A 23,610-nucleotide genomic window follows, 5' to 3' on the forward strand; every position below is an offset into this window, starting at 1 on the left:
TGGTTTCGGCGCTTCGCCCAACGGCTAGGGTGGACTGGTGTTGGCTTCCTGCTGCTAATTACATCTTCGGTACACTTTGATACACAAAATGCCACTAATTGATTGTTCTCCAGGGCAAATTGACTCTGCATCAACCACGCGGGATGCCACGTCAGCTTGAGGCACTTGGCCGTCACCCAAACATTTGCGAAAAAACCCTCCGATGCATGCTGAAATTACTTCACATGGTCCCTGATGTTGGAGAAACAAACCCCCCATTTCTCCAATGCACGAAATCCCTAACCATGTTGCGGGATGCCACACATCGGCTTGAGGCACTCGAACATTTGCAGAAAACCCTTCGATCAAGGACTTCCTCGTCCAGCAAGTCCTTGATCTTACGAGGCTATGGGGGAGCCGCACCAGGCTCGGAGCAAGAGCAGGTTTGGTCGGCGCCCTTGCCTCCACGGGAATGGAAACGACTGGCGGCGAGGTCACATTGGGGTAGGGGTGCAGCGAGTTAGGCAAGGTCAGGGATGGGCTTCGACAAGGCAGCTAGCTCGGGTGCTCAGAGTGGGCATACGCAAGAGAGAAAGAGGAATGTTTTTCTTTTACCATGCACCGCCCGAACGTTTAATGCTCTCACCCCTTGTGAATGTTTTTTGTTTGCTTGTCCTTCCGGTGCCAATTTGTTTGTAATTCATTCATACATATAATAACTATTGTCCTTGGAACATCTCATCTTTTTTTCTATCGTCCAAACCTTCTCTCAAGTTCATGGGCATGGGCAGCCTCTCCTCTCTTATTTCACCGTCTGAATGACAAGTTACATGCTATGAATGACAAGTCCTTGCTAAGGTAGCGTTCGCAAGCAAGCAAATCTATTTATATTTCACAACGAGACCAACAGGTCATGGTTCATTCACCCATGCACCTTCCAGATCAACAAAGAATCAGCCTCTTGAGAATTCGCAAAGTTTGTTATGTACGTACACAATAGTATGTTTGTTTGGTTGTTTGTTCCATAACAAGAAACAAAAGGACACACCGAGGATCTATCTCCTCCTCTAGAAAAGAAATAAGAACCTACTGTCATTAACTACGCCAAGGAATTCATCCATCCATCCATCCTGATACTTGCAGACGCCGTCCTTCTCTGCTCTTCTTTTTCAGCAGCTGAACTAAATGAGAGACTGTGCTCATGAACAAAACCAAAGTTAATAATGCTGGCTGCTGCTACCAGCAGAAGAACAACATGCTTTGCGCAAGCAAGGACGGACCGTCACAAAAACCATGTGAGTCTTGGCAGCTGCATGCTCCCTCCACACTTGCAAGTGTTGCAGCTGCAAGCAAAACAAAGAATATCAGAGGAGCACACAGCTAGTATGCTTCCAAAAGGAAGGCAATGTACATCACTTTTCTCATCCAAAAAATATATCCTCCCTCTCTATAGGCAAACATCATAAACCAGCCCCAGGACACATTCTCTTGATCCATGAGGCCGGAAATTTGACAAGCATAGCAATGGAGTAACTGAGATGTGAACAGAAATACAAAGCTGAATTTGCCGTTTTCCTCCTATACCAGCAATATCAATACCAGGATGGATGATTTCTAATAGCTACTACTCCAATGACGTTTTCCTATCAAAACGTTCACAATTCAGAAAGGAACAAGACAGACTTAACTTATATTGACGAGACTATGACATCTGTCCTTACCTTCTTCAGTCACACAAGCTAAGAACCAGCCAGCAGCACCTGGATACAAAATAACAACCCATCAATGAGGCCCAAGTCCGAAACACCACAAGAACATTCGAAACTTCACCAGCAACCCAGAACACACAGCAACCTCAAATTTACACCATCATCCACCTTCTTGTTCTCCGCAAGGTTAGTATATCAGCCCATCCAAAACTTCCCTATGGTGTGACAATAAAGAACGCCCAAAGTCAGCCAGAAGAAACAAGATTATATACATATATATGATGCTTTTGTTGTTTTCTACAATCAGGAGAGTGCCCAGTCCTAAAGCAACAACAGAAACACTGGCTGATTCAGCAATATAATTAACGTTTAGCAAGGGAACAAGAACTAGAGGATTGCAACCTCAAGAGTAAGCCATCAACTACAAAATAAACTTTCGCATACATAGCCCAGTTGAAGTCTTTACATTCCCTATCAATATAAACTGCAGCAAGCAGAAAGCCGATTCGACACTTGATGTATCTCAGCAAATAGAAAAAACTGGCGAGTCCCAATCAGTCCCATTCTACATGCATTATCATTGGCAACACTCAATGATAAGAGAATAAAAATGAGAAACATATACCATGTGTGCGAACCATGAAAAACAAAAACTATAATAATGAAAAATAGCCAAGGACCTACTTGGTTTTTTTTTCAGCCTTATTTGAAAGAGAAAAACAGAGGTTCCAAACGAGACATTTTTAGTATTAATATAACCCCCCATCTCATCTACTTCCCAGCAAGGTTACGACTGTAACACAGGCCAAAACCAGGTCAGAATTCATTTAGTTTCAATCCAAGCCCAACAGCTTGATGATGGTTTAGTATTCAAATCATGGTAGATTTGATTCCTCTGAATAAGGAAACAGCTAGCACATCTGCAATGATGCACCACACACAGCACGTCAACAACATGGGCACTCCATTTCAACCAGGGCACCAAGCATAGCGTTTCAGTCTAAAAATCATGACCTCCATTTTGTCTACTGGACAAGAGTGAACTGCTAAAACAACAAATTAAGGAGCGAAGGCAGGAGGGTGACAGAAAATATTCAAAATCACGGGATGTGAGAACATCTAAGACTGCATTCTCCTTCACAATACTCAATAAACAGGAAGATTTCTCGAATACGCACGAGTGTGCGTATCATTTTATAAAGAAGGGGAAAAGACTCCCATCCGCATAAGTACATATTATTTACATGCCTCGGACATCCACCTCCACATGGGGTAACTACATGTTCGACTACTCACCCAAACCCCACCTTGCGAGCCCCGCAAACACTCCATCCAAATCCCCTTTCAAGAGCCCTGCTTGCCTCCATACACGCCCTTCCCTCTCTATCCGTCCGAGTACTTGCGCTGTGGAGGGGCTTGCGCCATTGAAGACGATATCGTTTCTGTGCTTCCAAATCACCCACATGCCCAGCAAGCATAAATTAAGTTGTTATGGTCTTCACAATAGCAATATTATGCTTATGGTCTTCACGATAGCAAGATTGCATACCAGCACTTAACATGAAGGGAAGGAGAGGAGGGCATACCTCGGTGGCAGCCACATCTAACTCGTAGTTGTCACCCGGTCCTCGTCTACGACCTGCCGCCCGTTTGGAAGGGGCCAGAGATGGATGGGCGCGTACATGAGAAAAGCAAACCGAACATCATTTCCTACAGGAGGAAAGGCGGCACAACTTAAAATTAATCAATATCATGGGGCAGGAGCACACATTTTTTATTTCTAAAACTGCATTCTCCTTCACTAAACTCAACAAACAACATCACCTAACAAATGTTGGGGTATTATAAGTGTTTTTGACTTGATTGCCTTTTCTTGACTTTAGTTATTACAGAAAACATAACAATCATCACATTTGACTTCATCTCGTCATATATGTTGTCTGTCTTACACTTCTGACAGCGGAATCCCCGTTCACCTGGAGAAGGGAGGGCAGGGTGGTGCTGGCGAGCAGGAACTGGGGCAACGTCGACGGAAGGTGGAGGGCTAGGAGGCGAGGCACAGGTGCATAGAAGGGGTGTTGTGCCGTGGAAGTGCTCCCGACGGTTGGTGGCGAGGACAGAGGGACCGGGTGAACGGGGTTTTCTTTCAATAGGTAAGACGGTTTGGTTCGTCGAGTCACAACAGGATTATTGGGATTTTGGGTAGGGTACCAAATAGGCATATTCTCGACAAAAATCAATCCCATTGGAACGCACGGTCAAGTTTACTATTCTACCATAATGGAAAGCATAGGTACAAAAGTAAAAATAATAATCTATCATAATCTGAAACAAAAGCTTAGATGCCCAGAGACACCTCTTATGATACAATTACCAGGGAGGTCAGTTTATTCTTTTGAGCACATATTAAAATTACAGAGATCTGCATCAAGTACAGACATGTGCATTCTTATCAATATGATTCAAACATATAAATATTCCCAAGAAAGGCCAACAAAATTAAACATTAAAAGGAAGGGATAGAAAAATAAAGAGTGGATGAGCTCACTGGAGGCTCCTGAACACGACAAATGCATTATTATGAACTTAATATATATAGTTCTAACATGAAACTGCATCTTGGTATGTCCTGAAGAGAAGTTTCAGTCTTATGTGGCACACTAAGCAAGCGAAATCAGGCGACAAGCCGAAAACGAACAGAGGTTAGAGAGAGGAATATTTGGTAGCAAGCAAACTTCTAACAGATTGACAATTTGCTATGATATAATATATATATATATATATATATATATATATATATATATATATATAGTGACACTATTCTGATCCAAACAGTGTTCTCGAGATTGAGAAAACGAAATAGATCAGCGCCAAACCGGCCCACCAGCACAGTCCTGAACAGCCTAATAAAACACACACGACCTTCCCCGTCGCACCCGTCTCTAACCTCCCTCGATTCCATCCGGCCTCCTCCGGCGCCCCGCCGCCGGCCTCCACCCGAGACCCGCCGCCGCCCAGTGCTTCCTCCCCCGCCACGGCCGCGGCGTTTCCTCCCCATCACCCCCACCATCGCCGGGATCCTCGCTCCCCTGCTCCACCACCGCCGTGGCGACCTCCCCAGATCCCCGCCACCGGGCGACCTCCCAGTCCTCCCCGCAGCCGCGCCATGACCGGACCCCCGATCTCCCTACCTCCGCCGCGACCGCACCTCGCCACCAACCACCTGCTCCGCGCCGCACCCCGCCTCCTTCACCGCCGCCGGAGCGCCACCTCCCTAGGCGCCTCGCTCCTCCAACCCCGACGCGCGCAACCCACCGAGCGGCGCACCTGCATCTCGCTGCTCCGCTCCCCGGCTGCCGGCAAGCCATCCGCCCCGCTCCAAGATGGTCGCCATCTCCTCGCACGCCGGCGCGCCATCCGCTCCCCGGCCGAAACCCAGGACCCCCGTTTCTCCTCCCTCGGCCCGACCTTCCATCTGCTTGTGCCAGCGACCCCTCTGTCCTGTCGGACGGCAGTAGGTGGGCAAAACGGGGCGATGTTCACGTCTTCTCCTTGGTGGCTGTAGATAAGCGCAGAAACGCATTCGTTTCTGAAGATTGTTGTGTGTATACAGGTGATTGATGTTCTCGTCTCCTTCCAGCGCCAATCTTCCCTTTGCGACGTCGGCTACCACTCGTGGCAGAGCGGCTACTTCCCTCCCCACTGTGCCAGCAGCTAGCGCTCGTTCGCCCCCTAGCCTGTTCTTACGTTGTTGTCTTCAGAAGTTCAGGTCGCTGTTTGTTGTTAGTTCAAAACGTCCCGCGTGCACGTATCCGATGGTGCTTGACTGCACAGCACCCGATGGAAGCCGTGAGCTGTCGACGCTGGCACAACACCCGATGGAAGCCGAATCAATTGTAGCCAACGCGAGGAGGGATTAGTATAGCTGTTTGCGGAGTTCATATCCATACATGACGTGTTCTTGGTGGAATCGGCCAACATATATTTGCTACAGGTTAATACTACAAGCACTTCACTTTACTAATCCCTTCAACTTGTAGTTGTTGTTGTCAACTCTTACTCATTCGCTTCTGCAAAAAAAAATGCTGATCTTTTTCCTATTGCGTGAGTAGCTCAGTGGTGGTGGCTTTGGAGATGGATGAGAACAAAGGTGTGTGTGTGTGTGTGGTAGAAAAAAGGGTCCACGAAACTTGTATTTTCTTCATATATACTCTGGTTATTTTGGTCGATGGACTATGGATGTTTACGACATTGGACTCTTTGATTTTATTGAACATATAAAAAATGGAAGCACGGGATAGGGCAAACGCATGTTCTGGTCGCTTGAGAAGATAAGGACATGATTGCGATGAAAACATGTGGTGGTAAAAATTCCACAGTTTTTTAGTTTAAAAGAAACATTCTCAACTTTTGTAGTTGTATATTTTGCTTTGTTCAACCTATGTAAAAAAGGAAGCAAGCTGATGCATCTTGTTACAAAACATTTTTTCATTAAATAGGTTGCAAAAAAATTGTAAGCATATTTGTTTACCATGCCGCACCAGGCCCATCATTTATTTGTGCCCCCTTTTGAGGAATACTTGTTAAATGGCTACTTGTTTGTACATATGTTAAATAATATTCACTTGCTCTCATGTGTTAAAAATACTGGCAACTCTGAACCTAAGTTCAACTATGAGAACACACGAAATTCAAAAAGTACATGTTAAAAGAAGCCACTCTTGTAGTTACAAAACAAGCATGCACTATATTAAAGCCTATCGACAAAATCAATCATTGTGAAAAAGTAGTGCACCGATCAAAAAAAATTTAGTTTATAAACAATATAACCAAAATTTAAATTAAAAAACACAAAGATGATTGATCTTTGTACAAAAAATATATTTTTTGATTTCTAAAAAACAAAAAAGGTCAGATTAAAACAAAATAGAAATAATTCAAAAAAGTTTTAAACGAAAAAGGGTTTTCCTTGTTTCAAAACTTAGAAGTTCAAATTTCAATAACTGGGCGGTTCGATGTTTATTAGAACACAACGGGTTTCCTCCATTACTAAATAATAAACATAGAAGTTTAAATTAAAAAGATAGGGAAGTTCAAAACTTTTTGACGGGAATTTCATAAGAAGTTCAAACCAAAATGACAAAGTATTTCAAAAATAACACAACACTTTCAAGCAAGTATTTCGCCGTCTCTAGAAAACATAAATTTTCAGGTTTTTGATTAAATCTCAACAAGTTCAGATTAAGATAACAGAATAGTTCAAATTGTGGATTAAAAATACATTTTCTCTGTTTATAGCAAAACCCTAGAAGTTTAACTTTAAATAACGAAGCAATCCAAATTTTAATAATGAAGCGATTACAAAACCCAAAATTCCTTATTAATAAAAAATAAACTAAGAAGTTCAAATTCAAATAACAGAGCAGTGCGATTTTTATAATTCATGAAGAAAACAAAAAGCGTCACCTCCAATTACATGTTTTAAAATGGGAAAAAATGACGTCCGACCTTCAATTACGAGTAATTCGATGTATACACAAAAATGTGATAGAAGTTCATAATGAAAACAACGAGAAGTTCAAGTACTGCAAGGAATGCATTTCAGGTGAGAATAAAAAGTATAAAAAAAATAAAAGCTTAAAAAGTTTGTTGAAAGAAGTTGAAGTGCTCTGTCCGAAGAAGTTCAAAAATTCTTGCGAGAGAGGTTCACCTTGTATTTCTATGTTCGATTTTTTCCGTATAAAAATCGAATACAATTCTTTACTCAAAAATATAAAAAGGTGAAGTTCACATTGAACTAATAGAGAAGTTCGGAGTTTATTAAAACCTAGGATTTACATGTTCAAAAAATAAAAACACAACGCCATTTTTTGCAATTTTATAAACAACTCATAAACGAAAAAATGGTTGCTAGAAGTTCAAGTGCTCGGTGAGGAAAAGTTCAAAAAATTCTTTTGAGAGAGGTTCACCGTGTATTTAGATGTCCAAAATACGTAAAAAATATGTTGTTTTTTAGGTTTTAAAATAATTCTCTCAAACCAGAGAGAAGTTCAAAGTGATAATAATCGGAAGTTCACGTACTACATGGTGTGTATTTCATACAAGAAAAAAAATAATAAAGTGAAACAGAGTGAAGTTCAAACAGACATGCCCCAGAAGTTCAACTACTTCACGCAGTGCAAAAAATGGCACGTCAAAAACAAAGTGATATTCAAACAGACATACCCGAGAAGTTCAACTACTTCACGCAGTGCGTTTCCATTCGCAATGAAGGCAGAAATCATGATCTTGTCATTTCTCTAATTTACTTCAAAACGACAGGAATATCATCTATGTAAGTTCGAGTCCTCGATCGAAGAAAGTTAAAAAAAATATTGTGAGAGAGGTTTGTACCAAAAGAGTATCATTTGTGTAACATTGACGAAATGGATGAGAAAATTACAAAGGAAAATACGTCATAGAAGTTCAACGTGAAAACAGCAGGAAGTTCGACTACTACAGTGAATGAATTTGAGATGAAAAACTTTTAAAATCGTCGCGAGTATGAAAAAATCATCAACACGGGAAAGTTGCGCGTTTACAATAACTTTCCATCGGTATATCACTTGCTCAATTCCAGTGAGTGGATGAGAAGCTTCGAGCAGTGGATGAAGAGCTACGAGCAAGAAAAGCACATGAAAAAACAGAGTGAAGTTCAAGTACACGTGCCGAGAAGTTCAGGTTCTTCACGTAGTGCATTTTCGAAGAATCAGTTTCGCAATAAAGACAGAACAAATGATCTCGCCATTTTCGCAATTACTTGAAAACGGCTAGGAATCAGATAAAACCATCAACACGAAAAAGTTTCGCATTTTTCGTAGCTTTTCAACGGTATATTATTTGTGCCTTTCCGTTAAAGTTTGTAGAAAATACGGCGAAAATACGTTTTTCGCCATTTTTGAAACTGACTTAAAACCGTAAAGAATTGGGAGAAACAATACATACCAAAAAGTTTTGCATTTTTTCAAGCTTTCCAAAGCCATATCATTTGCTGCGTTCGGATGCACGGTTAAAAAATTAGCTCGAAAATACGAACTCGGTAGGACTTGGACCGTTTTTTAAATTACTCTTAAACAGTTTAAAATTACGAAAAACTTTAAAAATGAAAAAGTAGCGCATTTTCATAAGATTTCCAACGCCATACCATATGCCTCTATTGGATTAGCCGTTTAGAAATGACATCGAAAATACGAACTCAGCTGTTCGGTTTACGAAATTTACATTTTTTCAAATTACTCTTTAACCGTAGGGAATTAGAGAAAACTTTCAACATGTGGAAGGAGCGGTTTTGCAGCAGCTTTCCAACGCCATATTATATGCCTCATTCCGATAAATGGTTTAGATATACGATCGAAAATATGATTCACATTTTTTGTGCGAAAAAAAACGGTTTTCAAAACTGCTCTTAAACCGCTTATATTTTGCCAAAAATTTAAGTTGGGTCATGATGCTGGTGTCCATAGCTTTCCAACGGTATATCCAAAGCCCCATTTGGGCAATGTTGGCGGAAGTTCAACTTAGCACTGGGAGAAGTTCAGGTCGAACAACTCAGACAGAAAATTGCAACACAGACATGTTTCATCACGACCCGAGAGCAAATCTGCCAATGAGCGAGATTCCTATTTAAAACATGCATTTAGTTGCTAAAAACCGTTTGTAGATTATACTTACATCACATAGAACATGAGTAACCAAAAAAAATTCGCGCGGGGAGACACGGTTGAGAAGATAGCCCAAAGGTCGGGTTCCTACAGAGGGAAGTTCAGGCGTGTAACTCGGTCGGAGAAAGTTGAAAAATTTATTGTGAGAGAGGTTTGTACAAAATAAATATCATTTATGTGACATTGATGAATGTATGAGGAAATTACAAACGAAAATACGTCACAGAAGTTCAACATGAAAACAGCAGGAAGTTCAACTACTACGCTGAATGAATTTCAGATGAAAAACTTTTAAAACCATCGCGAGTATGAAAAAACGATCAACATGAGAAAGTTAAGTGGTTACAGCAGCTTTCCACCGGTATATCAGTTGCTCAATTCCGGTGAGTGGATGGAGAGTTACGAGTAGTGGATGGAGACCTACGAGCAAAAAAATCACGTGAAAAACAGAGTGAAGTTCAGGTACACGCGCCGAGAAGTTTAGGTTCTTCACGCGGTGCATTTTCGAAGAATCTGTTTCGCGATAAAGGCAGAACGCATGATCTCGCCATTTTTGAAATTACTTGAAAACAGCTAAGAATCATAGAAAACCATCAACATGAAAAAGTTTCACATTTTCCTTAGCTTTTCAACGGTATATTATTTGCCCAATTCCGATAAAATTTGTAGAAATTACGGCGAAAATATGTTTTTAACCATTTTCAAAACTGACATAAAACTGTAATGAATTAGGAGAAACAATATATACAAAAAAGTTTCGCATTTCTTCAAGCTTTCCAACGCCATATCATTTGCTGCATTTGGACGTACGCTTAAAAAATTAGCTCGAAAATACGAACTCGGTGGAACTTGTACCATTTTCTAAATTACTTTTAAACCATTCAAAATTATAAAACACTTTTAACATAAAAAGTAGCACATTTTCATAAGCTTTCCAAAGCCATATTATTTGCCTTAATTGGATTAGCCGTTTAGAAATGGCGTCAAAAATACGAACTCGGGTGTTCGGTTTGCGAAATTTTATGATTTTCCGAATTACTCTTTAACCGTAAGGAATTAGAGAAAACTTTCAACATGTGGAAGGAGCGGTTTTGCAGCAGATTTCCAACGCCATATTATTTGTCTCATTCCGATAAACAATTTAAAAATGCGATTGAAAATACGATTCACGTTTTTTGTATGAAGAAAAAACGGTTTTCAAAACTGCTCTTAAACCGCTTACATTTTGCCAAAAAATTTAATTTGGGTCATGATACTGATGTCCATAGCTATCCAACGGTATATTGCAAGCCCCATTTAGACACCTTTTAGCTGAAGTTCAACCTAGTACTCGGGAAAGGTCAGGCGCGTTACTCGGGAAGTTCATGTTGTGATCAGAATATTATTCTGATCCCGTGATCAGAATAGTGTTTATGTATATATATATATATATATATATATATATATATATATATATATATATATATATATATATATATATATAGGGAAAATAGATACTACCATCTAGTGGTAGTTACCTCTGTTCCCAGCGCCGTCCGATCTCATCCCTGGTGTGGCTATTGATTAACGGGTTGGTTTTGAAAATAGGCTCTCTTTTTTCACTTCGTCCGATAAGAAAAAGAACACCTGTACAGTTCCGACTATCATGCATGGATATTATTTAATCACCTCACAACAGCAGGCATGCAGGACGTTTCGTGGCATCTCACCATTAGGAGATCAATGGATCCGATATTGGCGGAACTAAATTTTGCTACGGCAGTCGCCGATTCGCCGGCAATTGCAGCTGATTAGGATTAGGAGCATGGATGCATGTCTCAAGGTATTCATCTGGCAAACAAAATCTTCTATTCTCTTCCTGATTTGTTTCTTATCTAATATGAATTCATCGTTGATCGACAGCATGGGCATGCACCTATGATGGATTGCCTTTGCACGCATCGACCTGGTGCAGTTCTTGCATGAGTATCGCAACATGATTACGAAGATCCAGATGTGATGATAAGGAACAACGAGCAAGGCGGCCGCAAGCCGACCAAGTGCACAGTCACAGGAAGAGACCATCGTCGCACATTAGTTTCTTCTCGGACTATATGCCGGTGCCATGGCGTCACCACCGTGGAGCCGTCGCCACCGCCGGCCGGCCGCTCCTATGTGATTGGTGGCTTCCTACGATGATGTATATAACTAGTACTGTTAGTCAGTAGCTATGGGCCTGCTTACTTGGCCCACGATCGTTGCACGATCTGTCCCATGTTCTGGCGATGGTTGTACCAGCCAATCTATATACGTACTCCTTCCTGTAACTCTCGACAATCAAGGAAACCATTCCACAAGTTTACATGGTATCAGACACCCGGTTCTATCCTCTTCCTCCACGATCACCATGACCAATACGGGAGGGAAACCCACCCTTCCCACTACCGCCGGCCTGCCAACTGCCCCTCTCCCCGGCGGCCAGACGACTGCTCCCCTCCCCGGCGGCCCGCCAACTCCTCCTCCTCTTCCCGGCGGCCACCCACCTCTTCCCGCACCTCCCCCGTCCCCACCCCTCACCGCTGCCATGACCACCGTCGTCCCTTCTCTGTCATTCAGCGACACCATCACGGACATCACTCCATTCATCCCTATCGTCCTCGATCTCCACAGCCACAATTACTACCATTGGCGCCACTTGTTCGAGATCCATCTTGGTCGTTGCTCTCTCCTGCACCACATCTCCGGCGACTCGCCCCCGGCTTCTCACGATCCCCGGTGGCTCAAAACGACCTCGCCATCATTCACTGGTTGTACACGCGCATCTCCACCAAGCTCTTCAACCTCGTCGTCACCGACGGCGCGTCTGCTCGCGATATTTGGCTCGAGCTCCGTCGCCCTTTCCAGGACAACCACGATGCTCGCGTCTCCGCCCTCAACATCGAGCTTCGCACCATCACGCAGGGCGATCATCCGGTTGGCGTCTTCTGTCAACGCATCAAGGCCATCGGCGATGAGCTGCGTGAACTTGGCGAGGTGGTTGCCGACCGATCCCTTCTTCATGCTCTGATGGGCGGTCTTGATGACCGCTTCGCACAGCAGGCCACCCTCATCCCGCTGCTCCGCCCACTTCCCACCCTCGCTGAGGCCCACTCCATGCTCCAAATGGAGGAGCAGAACCAGCAGCGCAAGGCCAACACACCTTGGCTCTTCCACACCACGGCTCGTCCGTCTGCTCCGGCGCCTCCGGCACCTCCCCCAGCGGCGCCCACGCATCAACCTCCACCTGGTTGGCATCCAAGTCCGAACTACAAGGGCAAAAACCCCGTTTACCGCCCGCCCAAGCAAGAAACCGCGACTTCCTCGTCCGCCTCTGCACCGGCCTCTGCGTCCCCGGCTCCACCGCCACCCCAGCTGCCCTCCGGCTCCGATCCTTCGACCTGGCGTCCCTCGCATGATCCGTGGACCGGGCTTGTTCAGGCCTGGCCCATGCCCTGGTCCGTGCCGTCGCCCTACGGCGCCCCACCGGCGTACAACGGCAGTTGGGCGCCCGGTCTGCGCCCGCCCGTCGGCGCTCCTGGCCTACTCGGTGCGCGCCCTCCTCCACATGCGTATGCCGCGTACGCGCCACTGTACTAGGCGGCCGCCGCGCCCACGTCATACTCTCTGTACCCCTACGACGCGCCTCCGACGGTTAGCTGGGATGCTGCTGCTTCTTCGTCGACTGCTCCTCCACCGAGCCAGTCCACTGCCTCTACTTCGACTACAGCTGCACCTGCTTGGGACCAGGCTGCCTTCATCGCCGCCATGAACTCCCTGACCACTCAAGACACAGGTAATGAATGGATCTTCGACTCTGGCGCCTCCTCGCATATGTCTGCATCTGATAGTACGCTTTCCTCTCTTCGCCCCTCTCTTTTGTTCCCTTCCATTACTATCGGTGATGGTTCCTCCGTTCCTGTTGCATGCGTCGGTTCTTCCACTCTTTCTTCTTCTTGTTCGCCTCTACTTCTTCGAGAAGTTCTTGTCGCCCCTGCCCTCATCAAAAATCTCATTTCTATTCGATGTTTTACAATTGATAACCAAGTTTCTGTTGAGTTTGATCCCTTTGGGTTGTCTGTGAAGGATCTTCGCACCAAGGTGGAGATAGCTCGGTTCAATAGCTCCGGCGATATGTACATGGTTCACGATGCTCCTTCATCCTTGCCTCATGCCATGCTCGCCTCCGTCACTCTCTGGCACCGCCGGCTCAGTCACCCCCAACCTGCTACAACGACCACCCTTCTTCAGGAATTTCGGCTCCCTCATGATCGGGGCATCCATGATTCGTCTTTGTGTCATGCATGCCAAATGGGCAAGCATGTTAGGCTACCCTTTGGTGCATCTACTATGCGTAGTTCTTTTCCTTTCGAAATGTTGCATTGTGATCTCTGGACATCACCTACTCCTAGCGTTTCTGGTTTTAAGTATTACCTTGTACTTTTAGATGACTACTCTCATTATGTATGGACCTTTCCAATTCGCTCAAAGTCAGATGTTCATAGTTTGTTTGTCAAATTCCACCGATATGTCTCTGCTCACTTCTCTCTCCCTATTCGGTTTCTTCAATGCGATAATGGTCGTGAGTTTGATAACACTCACAATCGTGATTTCTTTCTACACCACGGCATTCTTATTCGTTTCTCCTGCCCATATACATCACCGCGGAACGGCAAAGCTGAGCACTCCCTCCGCACTATCAACGACATTCTTCGCACCCTCCTCCTCCAAGCATCCGTGCCCTCCGCATATTGGGCTGAAGCCCTTCGCCATGCCACTTTTCTTCTTAATATTCGTCCCACCAAAACTTGCCCCCGTTTTTCCCCCTACGAGTCCCTCTTCCTCACCGCCCCAGCCTACTCTGATCTTCGTGTATTTTGTTGTCTCTGCTTTCCTAATTTGACAGCGACCACGCCTCATAAACTTGCTCCACGATCGTTGCCTTGTCTTTTTCTTGGCTACTCCGATTCACACAAGGGCTATCGCTGCCTGCACCTCCCCACCGGTCGCGTTTTTATCTCTCGCCACGTCACGTTTGATGAAACAAACTTTCCGTACGCTTCTCACCAAACTCCAGATTTTTCTGCCCCAATTTCCGGTGCTTCTCCTGCCCTTGCGCGCCCACGAACGATCGACGTGCATGCGCTTCATGGCCCTGTTCACCCGGGCCCCGCTGCCGAATCTGCTCCCACCAATCCCACCGTCCCACCTGCTCGATCACATGCACCTTCCTCGGATCTGCCGCCTCCCCTCGACGCCCCCCATGCTGTCTCGCTTTCCCCACCACCGCACTCCCCCACCATCGTTTTTTGTCCCGATTCGCCCGGGCCCACTGCCTCACCAATCCCAACTCCTTCTCCTAATCTGCATGCCTCTCCTTCCGTGCCTGATTCTTGTCTCTCCCCCTCTTCGCTTTCCTTCCCGTCGCCGCCTCCTTCTTCTAAACTGCCTCCTACTACTGTACCTACACCTATCCCAGCGAACGACCATCAGATGCGTACTCGTGCTAAGGCGGGCTTTCGTCTTCCTGTGGATCGTCTCAACCTCTCCGCCACCACCACACCCATCTCTCCCATACCCAAGTCTTACAAAGCCGCTCTCCTGGACCCAAACTGGTACGCAACCATGAAAGAAGAACATGACGCTCTCCTTCTCAACAACACGTGGTATCTCGTCCCTCGCCCCTCTGGTGTCAATATCGTCTCCGGCAAATGGGTGTTTCATCATAAGTTCCATTCTGACGGCTCTCTTTCTTGCTACAAAGCTCGTTGGGTGTGTCGTGGTGACTCTCAGCAACCTGGCATCGACTTTGATGAAATGTTTTCTCCGGTCGTTAAACCGAGCACCATCCGCGTTGTTCTTAGCTTAGATGTCTCCTCTTCGTGGCCCATTCATCAGCTTGATGTTAAAAATGCCTTTCTCAATGGCTCTCTGACCAAAACTGTATATTGTAGACAGCCTCTCGGTTTCTCTCACCCCACACTCCCCGACCACGTTTGTCACCTCCAGAAGTCTCTGTAAGGGCTCAAACAGGCCCCACATGCGTGGTTTCAACGATTTGCCTCTTTCATTCAGCGCGTTGGTTTCTCTCCTTCTCGCTCTGATTCTTCTCTCTTTATTTTTCACTACAACGATCACATTGCCTATCTACTTCTTTATGTTGACGATATAGTGCTTACCGCTTCTTCCGACGCATTCCTCTCACACATTATCTCTTCTCTTCGCTCGGAGTTCTCCATGACGGATCTTGGACCTCTTCATCATTTTCTTGGTATAGCCGTCTCTCACTCTTCCACCGGTCTTTTTCTCTCGCAGCGTCAATATGCTCTTCATATCCTCTCCAAAGCCGGCATGATCGACTATCATCCTGCTCGCACACCTGCTGAAACCGGTTCTAAGCTCTCCGCTGACGGCGGCCCCGCTGACGATCCCACTCTTTACCGCAGCATCACTGGCGCTCTGCAATACATCACCCTCACACGTCCTGATATAACCTATGTTGTCCAGCAAGCCTGTCTATACATGCACGACCCACGTCTTCCGCATATGAATCATGTCAAACATATTCTGCGTTACCTCAAAGGCACTCTTGATCATGGCCTCTCCATCAGCTCTTCCTCTCCAACTACTCTCACAGCGTACTCAGATGCAGACTGGGCAGGATGCCCGGACACTCGTCGGTCCACTTCGGGTTACTGTGTGTACTTGGGTGATAATCTGATTTCATGGTCTTCGAAGCGGCAGGTTACCGTTTCCAGGTCGTCCGCGGAGGCTGAATATCGCTCCGTTGCTCATGCTGTCGCAGAGATGGTGTGGTTGCGCCAACTCCTAAGTGAGCTTCATCGTCCTCTTCATCAGGCCACTATTGTGTATTGTGACAACATCTCTGCCGTCTACATGTCCTGCAACCCCGTTCAGCATCGACGAACCAAGCACATCGAGATCAACATACACTTCGTTCATGAGAAGGTGGCTTTGGGCGACGTTCGAGTTCTTCACGTCCCTACAAGTGCCCAGTTTGCTGACATCTTCACCAAAGGCCTGCCGGCGATGCCATTCTTCGATATTCGTGCCAGTCTCAACGTCGTCGAGCCCGCCGCTGACACTGCGGGGGGTGTTAGTCAGTAGCTATGGGCCTGCTTACTTGGCCCACGATCGTTGCACGATCTGTCCCATGTTCTGGCGATGGTTGTACCAGCCAATCTATATATGTACTCCTTCCTGTAACTCTCGACAATCAAGGAAACCATTCCACAACAAGTTTACAAGTACTAAACATACCGCATGCTCGACCAGCCGCCGTCAACATGCGCTCTCCACCACGGCCGCCGCTACCGCCGTTGAAGAGCTCACCACTGCCTGCTACATCGACCCTATGATCTTGAACGTGTCCACCCCAGCTATCATCACATCTAGCACTACCTGAATCCCAATCCAATTCTCTAGTTACGGATCAGTATACGTATATGCATGAGAAAGCATCATCACAAAGTCCAAGAAATCTATGTGTTAAAGTTTTGTTCCCATATTGTCTCTTCTAGCCCAGTGACGTTCTAGTTAGTAGTCACGGTTGCTTGAAGATGTACTATCTTGGCAGATTCTTCATTTTTGCAATCTTGTACTAATGTACTTGTACGTGAAAACAGAATACAGAATAGAACAAACACATGCATACTCTAGTATATTTGATCAGTATCAAGATGTACTTACTTTTTTTTCTTGAGATACTCCTCTTAGTATATCTATTTTTTGTAGGAAGATACTGTTTATTTTGGAAAATATACTCCTTATTTGGACATACTCCATACTTTATACTCCTTTTTAAAGATACTCCATACTCCATACCCAGTACTACATACTCTACAAAGTACATATTCCTATAAAATAGTAGTATACTATATACTCCATTCTACAAAGTACATATTCCTATAGAATAGTAGTATATTATATACTCCATTCTTACATTGAAATAATAGTATATTATATACTTCATACTCTGATTAGAAGTGTGCACATTTGCACATTCATTTTTGAAGTACGTACTCCTAGCTAAGAATATACATGTACTCCATACTACCAGAAAATCTTTTTATGCGAAAATAAGTCATTCTTGCCTTGTTAAGAGTCGAAATGGACATTGTTTATTCATAAAAAAATGGACGAAGGTTTTCTTTAGCCGAGGAGTACTTAAGAGTGCTAATACACAACCGTACTACTACCCTCGCGTGTGAATTTTGTACATATTACATGGAAGTGTATGCATAAATTCAAGCACCCAGGAGGCCACATGTATTTAAATAATATATTTAACCCACCCGCGCGCACATACTACATACATTTGTATGTACTGAAAAGGTGCCACGATGTACGTTGTCTATCCATTCACTACGCACATACTCCATACTATTTTTTAATTAAAAAATAACCTACTCCAGGTAGAAGAGTGTTTTCAATCCAACTTGAAAAATCACAGTGTGAAGTTCACGTGCACTTGCCTGATTATTATTTAATTAAGAGAACAAAAATGACCGGAGGTGTTATCGCCTCACACGAAACTCCAAGTCCTCCTTTGTCGCAGATCCACCCATGATTAGTTGGCTAGTTACACCTTCCCACCTAAAAATCAGGGATTGCTTTATCTAAAAAATATATTATCACCACCTTTTAATTAGGGAAGCTCACGGGTTAGCGGGTTCTGCCCACAATCGATAGCCAAGCGCTTTGCTAGATTGCAGCTACGTTTGAGGACACGTGGAGGTCAAAGAACTAAGTGGTAACTACCATTGCTTGTAGATAAAATTTGTTCTATGTATGTATGTATATATACCAAGCCTCTACAAATTTTCATTTCATAAAAAAACACACAAAGTTGAGAACATGTTCATACATACAGTAGAAACTGAAGCAAAAAATGGTGCAGGTTCATGGAAATTGAACATCCAACCAAATTTAATTTTGGGCATGCACGTAAAAATTGAAGGACCAAACAAACAGTGGTGTGTATCCTGTATGTACAATTGCAAGTGGTGTTCCAGACAGAACATGCTAGATCTGGAGGGCGGGAGAGAGGCGAACTAAAGCTCACCATCAGGGTACAACAACCGTCGGGCGCTGCATCCACCATCAGGGGAGGAGGCAGCCATCGGGCGACGCGACCATCATCAAGCAGGCACTGTTAAACGATAGGCTTGTAGAGAATGTATAGGTAGAAATACGTGACAACATGTCACGTATGTGTTGTAACGCATACGATGTAATCTGGTTCCGCAGGTTGTTAGCTAGATAGATCTTATCCTGATATAGCTTGGAGTAGAGGTCAAGTTTAGCAACAACCCGCGTCATCTTGTAATCTGTATGACTATATAACATGTATGCGTCCCTGCCGAACAACATACGCTTCTAGTCTCTTATTCTTTCATGGTAATCAGAGCAATCCTCGAGCTCATCCATGGCGACGTCTTCAAGTTCCTTCCCCTCCTCGCCGTTCGTGCACGCCTCCACGGAGAAGCTCACCAAGGGCAATCAGGCTCTGTGGCGGGCGACCGTGCTCTCCGCTATCCGGGGAGCCCAGATGGCGAAGTACCTCGACGTTGAGCAGCCACCACCGCCCACACAGATCGACGTGACCTCCTCCGACGGCAAGACCACGGCGAAGGCGCCGAACCCTGACTTCCAGACCTGGTATGCGCAAGACCAACAAGTTTTCTTGTATCTTCTGACGACTCTCCCTCGTGAGATAGCCATCCAGGTTGCGTCCTGCCATACCTCGGCGGAGCTGTGGAACACGGTTGAGGGGATGCTTGCATCTCGCACCCGCTCCCAGACCACCAACGTCCGGATCGCCCTCGCCAACTTCCAGAAGGGCAACCTATCCATCACTGACTACGTCGGGAAGATCAGAACCCTCTGCGACGAACTGATCGCTGCAGGGAAGAGGGTGGACGAGGAAGATATTGTCTCCCACATCCTAGCCGGACTTGACGAAGAGTTCGACCCTGTGGTTTCTGCCATGTGCTCCAGGGTAGAACCAGTCACCGCGGCTGAGCTGTTTTCTCAGCTGCTCAGCTTCGAGATGAGGCCGAATCTCCGTGGCGGCGGTTCGCAGTCATCTGCCAACGCTGCCACCCAAGGCCACAGACAAGGCGGCGGCGGCGGCGGTGACCGCGGCCGCAGACAGACCGACAATGGTGGTGACCGCGGCGGCCATGGCTACTCCAAGCCAGGAGGCCGCAACGGTGGACATGGCGGCGGGCACGGGGGCAACAACGGCAGCGGCGGAGGCAACTACAACAACCATGCCTCCGCTCCCAGGGTTTAGTGCCAGATCTGCGGGAAGATGGGCCATCCAACATGGAAATGCTGGAAACGCTACGATGAATCCTACCAAGGCGTGGAGGAGAAATCGGCCAATCTTGCAGCTCCTCAGTATGGGGTGGACACCAACTGGTATCTTGACAGTGGTGCCACCGACCATATCACAGGCGACCTGGAGAAGCTGACCGTGCACGACCGCTACAACGGCAACGAGCAGATACACACCGCAAGCGGATCAGGTATGGTTATTAAACACGTTGGTCATTCGGCTATTCACACCCTAGATCGTGATCTATCTAAACAATATACTTCATGTACCCGAAGCCAACAAAAGTCTCATCTCTGCTAGCCGTCTTGCCGTTGACAATAATACCTTCGTTGAAATTCACCCCCACTCTTTTTTTGTAAAGGACCAGGGAACGAGGAAGGTACTTCTTCAAGGCAGGGGTAGACGAGGTCTCTACCCAGTAAGGCACACGGGCACCAGCGTCAACAAGCAAGTGCTAAGTGCCACCAAGATATCTCCGGATAGGTGGCATCGATGCTGAGGACATCCATCTTCAGTTATTGTTAGCAAATTCATTAGTCAGAATAATCCCCCGTGTGCCAATGATTTCAATAAAGAGTCTGTATGTGACGCCTGTCAAAAAGGCAAAAGTCACCAACTTCCTTATCCACATTCAATAAGTGAATCAAAGTTTCCTCTAGAACTTGTGTTTTCCGATGTTCGGGGTCCTGCTGTTGAAACAGTAGGAAGAAAGCAATATTATGTGAGTTTCATAGATGATTTCAGTAAATTTACATGGATATATCTCATCAAACACAAGTCTGAGGTGTTTCAGAAATTTCATGATTTTCAGAATCTTGTAGAAAGACAGTTTGATCGCAAGATTCTTGCTCTCCAAACAGACTGGGGTGGGGAGTATGTAAAACTAAACTCCTTTTTCACCCGCATAGGCATATCTCACCATGTCTCTTGTCCCCACGCTCATCAATGGAATGGGTCGGCTGCGAGGAAGCATCCACACATAGTTGAGGTAGGCCTATCACTTCTTGCCCAAGCTTCTATGCCTTTGAAGTTTTGGGATGAAGCCTTCATTGCCGCAACCTATTTGATAAATAGGACTCCTAGCAAGGTTATCAACTTCGAAACACCTTTTGAACGACTCTTTCATGAAAAACCCAACTACTCTATCCTTCACATTTTTGGGTGTGCTTGCTGGCCCAATCTTCGACCCTACAATAATCATAAACTCCAATTCCTATCAAAACAATGTGCTTTCCTTGGGTACAGCAATCTCCATAAGGGTTTTAAGTGCCTTGATATCTCCAGTGGACGTGTTATATCTCCAGGGACGTTGTATTTGATGAAAACGTTTTCCCCTTTGCTACACTTCATCCTAACGCCGATGCATGTTTACGTGCTGAGATCCTTTTGCTTTCACCAGACCTATTAAATCCTACTGATCAATGGGGTGAAATCATTGCTGATGATCATTTGTTTAATAACTCTAACCATAATGGAGACAACGGTGAAAAACACGGCGCTCCAAACTGTAATTTTATGCAGCAACAGAAAACCCCTGACGGCGTGGGACACAAGGCAGATATGCCTGCGGGCGTTAATCCTGCGAGATATGGTGTCAACATGTAGGCTGACGCGGCGACGGATCCCCAGGTGGATCCCTTGACGTCGCCTGCCTCCCCTGGAGATTGGTCGGGTGGGCCGGCTGGTGATTGGTCGGGAGGACCGGATGTCCCCTCGCCCTCCTCTGGTGCGCGCCACGCGTCAGGTGTTGGTACGAGCGGGCCAGGCGTGCCTTCGTCGTCACATGCAGCGGGCGGTTTGTCTCCTGGTCCAACCGCGCGGTCCCCAAGCGCGCCTTCATCATCACGTGCAGGCGGCATATCGCCTGGTTCACCTGTGCCCGTGCGCGATTCGAGCGTGGCAGTCGAGGAGGATTCGCCCGCTGGTGCCTCATTGGATGAGGGTGGGCCAGGATCTTCTGCGGCTGCTGATCCAGTACACAACGACACACCAGCACGTATGACTACACGTGCACAGAGAGGTATTTTGAAACCATCAAAATTTAAAGATGGAACAGTAAGGTATGACAAGAATTTCAAATTTGCAAATTTTGCCTCCACCGGTGAACCACAAAATCTAACAGAGGCATTGAGTAATCATGATTGGAAAAATGCTATGAATATAGAATATGATGCACTCATGAGAAACAAGACTTGTCACTTAGTTCCCTCGAAGCAAGGGAGGAATGTAATATATTGTAAGTGGGTGTACAAGGTTAAAAGAAAATCTGATGGCACAATAGACATGTACAAGGCTAGACTAGTGGCTAAAGGGTTCAAGCAACGCTATGGTATTGATTATGAAGATACATTTAGTCCAGTTGTTAAGGCTGCTACTATCAGACTTGTTCTGTCTATTGCTATTTCCAGGGGTTGGAGTCTTCGTCAATTGGATGTTCAGAATGCGTTTCTACATGGCGTTCTCAAGGAAGAGGTTTATATGCGGCAGCCACCTGGATTTGAGGATGGCTCAAAACCGCACCATATATGTAAGTTGGACAAGGCCTTATATGGTTTAAAGCAGGCACCCAGAGCCTGGTATTCAAAACTAAGCATGAAGCTACAACAGCTTGGTTTTCGAGCCTCTAGAGGGGATACTTCACTGTTCTTCTTCAAGAAAGGGAAGGTGATCATTTATATGTTAATTTATGTTGATGATATAATTGTTGCCAGTTCATCTCAAGATGCTACCTTGGCCTTGTTAAGAAACTTGGGGAGTGAGTTTGCACTCAAGGACCTAGGAGAGTTGCATTATTTTCTAGGCATTAAAGTTAAAAAGATGCATGATGGTATTATGTTGACTCAAGAAAAATATGCCAAAGATATAATCAAGCATGTAGGCATGAAGGATTGTAAGCCTTCCACTACACCTATGTCAACTACTGATAAGCTGTCATTGCATGAAGGAAAAATACTAAGTTCAGAAGAAGGGACTAAGTATAGGAGCATAGTTGGTGCACTTCAGTACTTAACTCTGACCAGGCCTGATATATCTTTTGCTGTGAACAGAGTTTGTCAGTTCTTACATGCTCCTACTTCTGTGCATTGGACAACAGTAAAAAGGATATTAAGATATATTCAGGGAAGTTCTGGAATAGGGCTAAAATTGTGTAGATCTCCATCAACTGCAATAAGTGCATTCTTTGATGCAGACTGGGCTGGTTGTCTGGATGACAGGAGGTCTACTGGAGGTTTTGCTGTTTTCCTTGGATCTAATCTTATATCTTGGAATGCAAAGAAACAAGCAACGGTGTCACGTTCCAGTACTGAAGCTGAATATAAGTCTGGCTAATGCGACTACTGAGGTAATGTGGATAGAAACCCTACTTGATGAATTGGGTGTTGGAAGATCACGTGTGTCACAACATTGGTGCGACAATCTGGGTGCAACTTATCTTTCTGCAAATCCTGTATTTCATGCAAGAACAAAGCATATAGAAATTGACTATCATTTTGTTCGAGAAAGAGTAGCACAGAAGCTACTAGAAATACAGTTCATTCCAACAGGAGATCAAGTTGCTGATGGCTTTACTAAGCCTCAGCAAGTTTGGCAGTTCCAAGCCTTCAAGAACAATCTGAACCTTGACATGTTACGATTGAGGGAGGATGTTAAACAATAGGCTTGTAGAGAATGTATAGGTAGAAATATGTGACAACATGTCACGTATGTGTTGTAACGCATACGATGTAATCTGGTTCCGCAGGTTGTTAGCTAGATAGATCTTATCCTGATATAGCTTGGAGTAGAGGTCAAGTTTAGCAACAACCTGCGCCATCTTGTAATATGTATGACTATATAACATGTA

At 45.2% G+C, this 23,610-nt stretch overlaps 1 long non-coding RNA gene and 1 pseudogene across 2 annotated transcripts; one reads left to right on the forward strand and one right to left on the reverse strand.

Moving 5' to 3' along the window:
- Nucleotides 1-919: 919 nt before the first annotated feature.
- LOC119355143 lies at nt 920-4,438 on the reverse strand. Of its 2 annotated transcripts, none has more exons than XR_005171471.1 (6): nt 3,275-4,438; nt 2,996-3,130; nt 1,834-1,903; nt 1,701-1,739; nt 1,260-1,322; nt 920-1,172 (listed from the first exon to the last, which is right to left on the reverse strand). It is a non-coding gene; the product is annotated as an uncharacterized LOC119355143 (long non-coding RNA). The 2 variants fall into 2 exon arrangements; XR_005171470.1 differs by having other exon boundaries at nt 2,985-3,130.
- Nucleotides 4,439-19,337: 14,899 nt separating this feature from the next.
- Nucleotides 19,338-19,476, forward strand: LOC119359937 (annotated as a pseudogene).
- The last annotated feature ends 4,134 nt before the right edge of the window (nt 19,477-23,610 follow it).

The sequence above is a fragment of the Triticum dicoccoides genome, chromosome 2A (assembly GCF_002162155.2).
Source record: "Triticum dicoccoides isolate Atlit2015 ecotype Zavitan chromosome 2A, WEW_v2.0, whole genome shotgun sequence".
NCBI classification, from domain to species: domain Eukaryota; kingdom Viridiplantae; phylum Streptophyta; class Magnoliopsida; order Poales; family Poaceae; genus Triticum; species Triticum dicoccoides.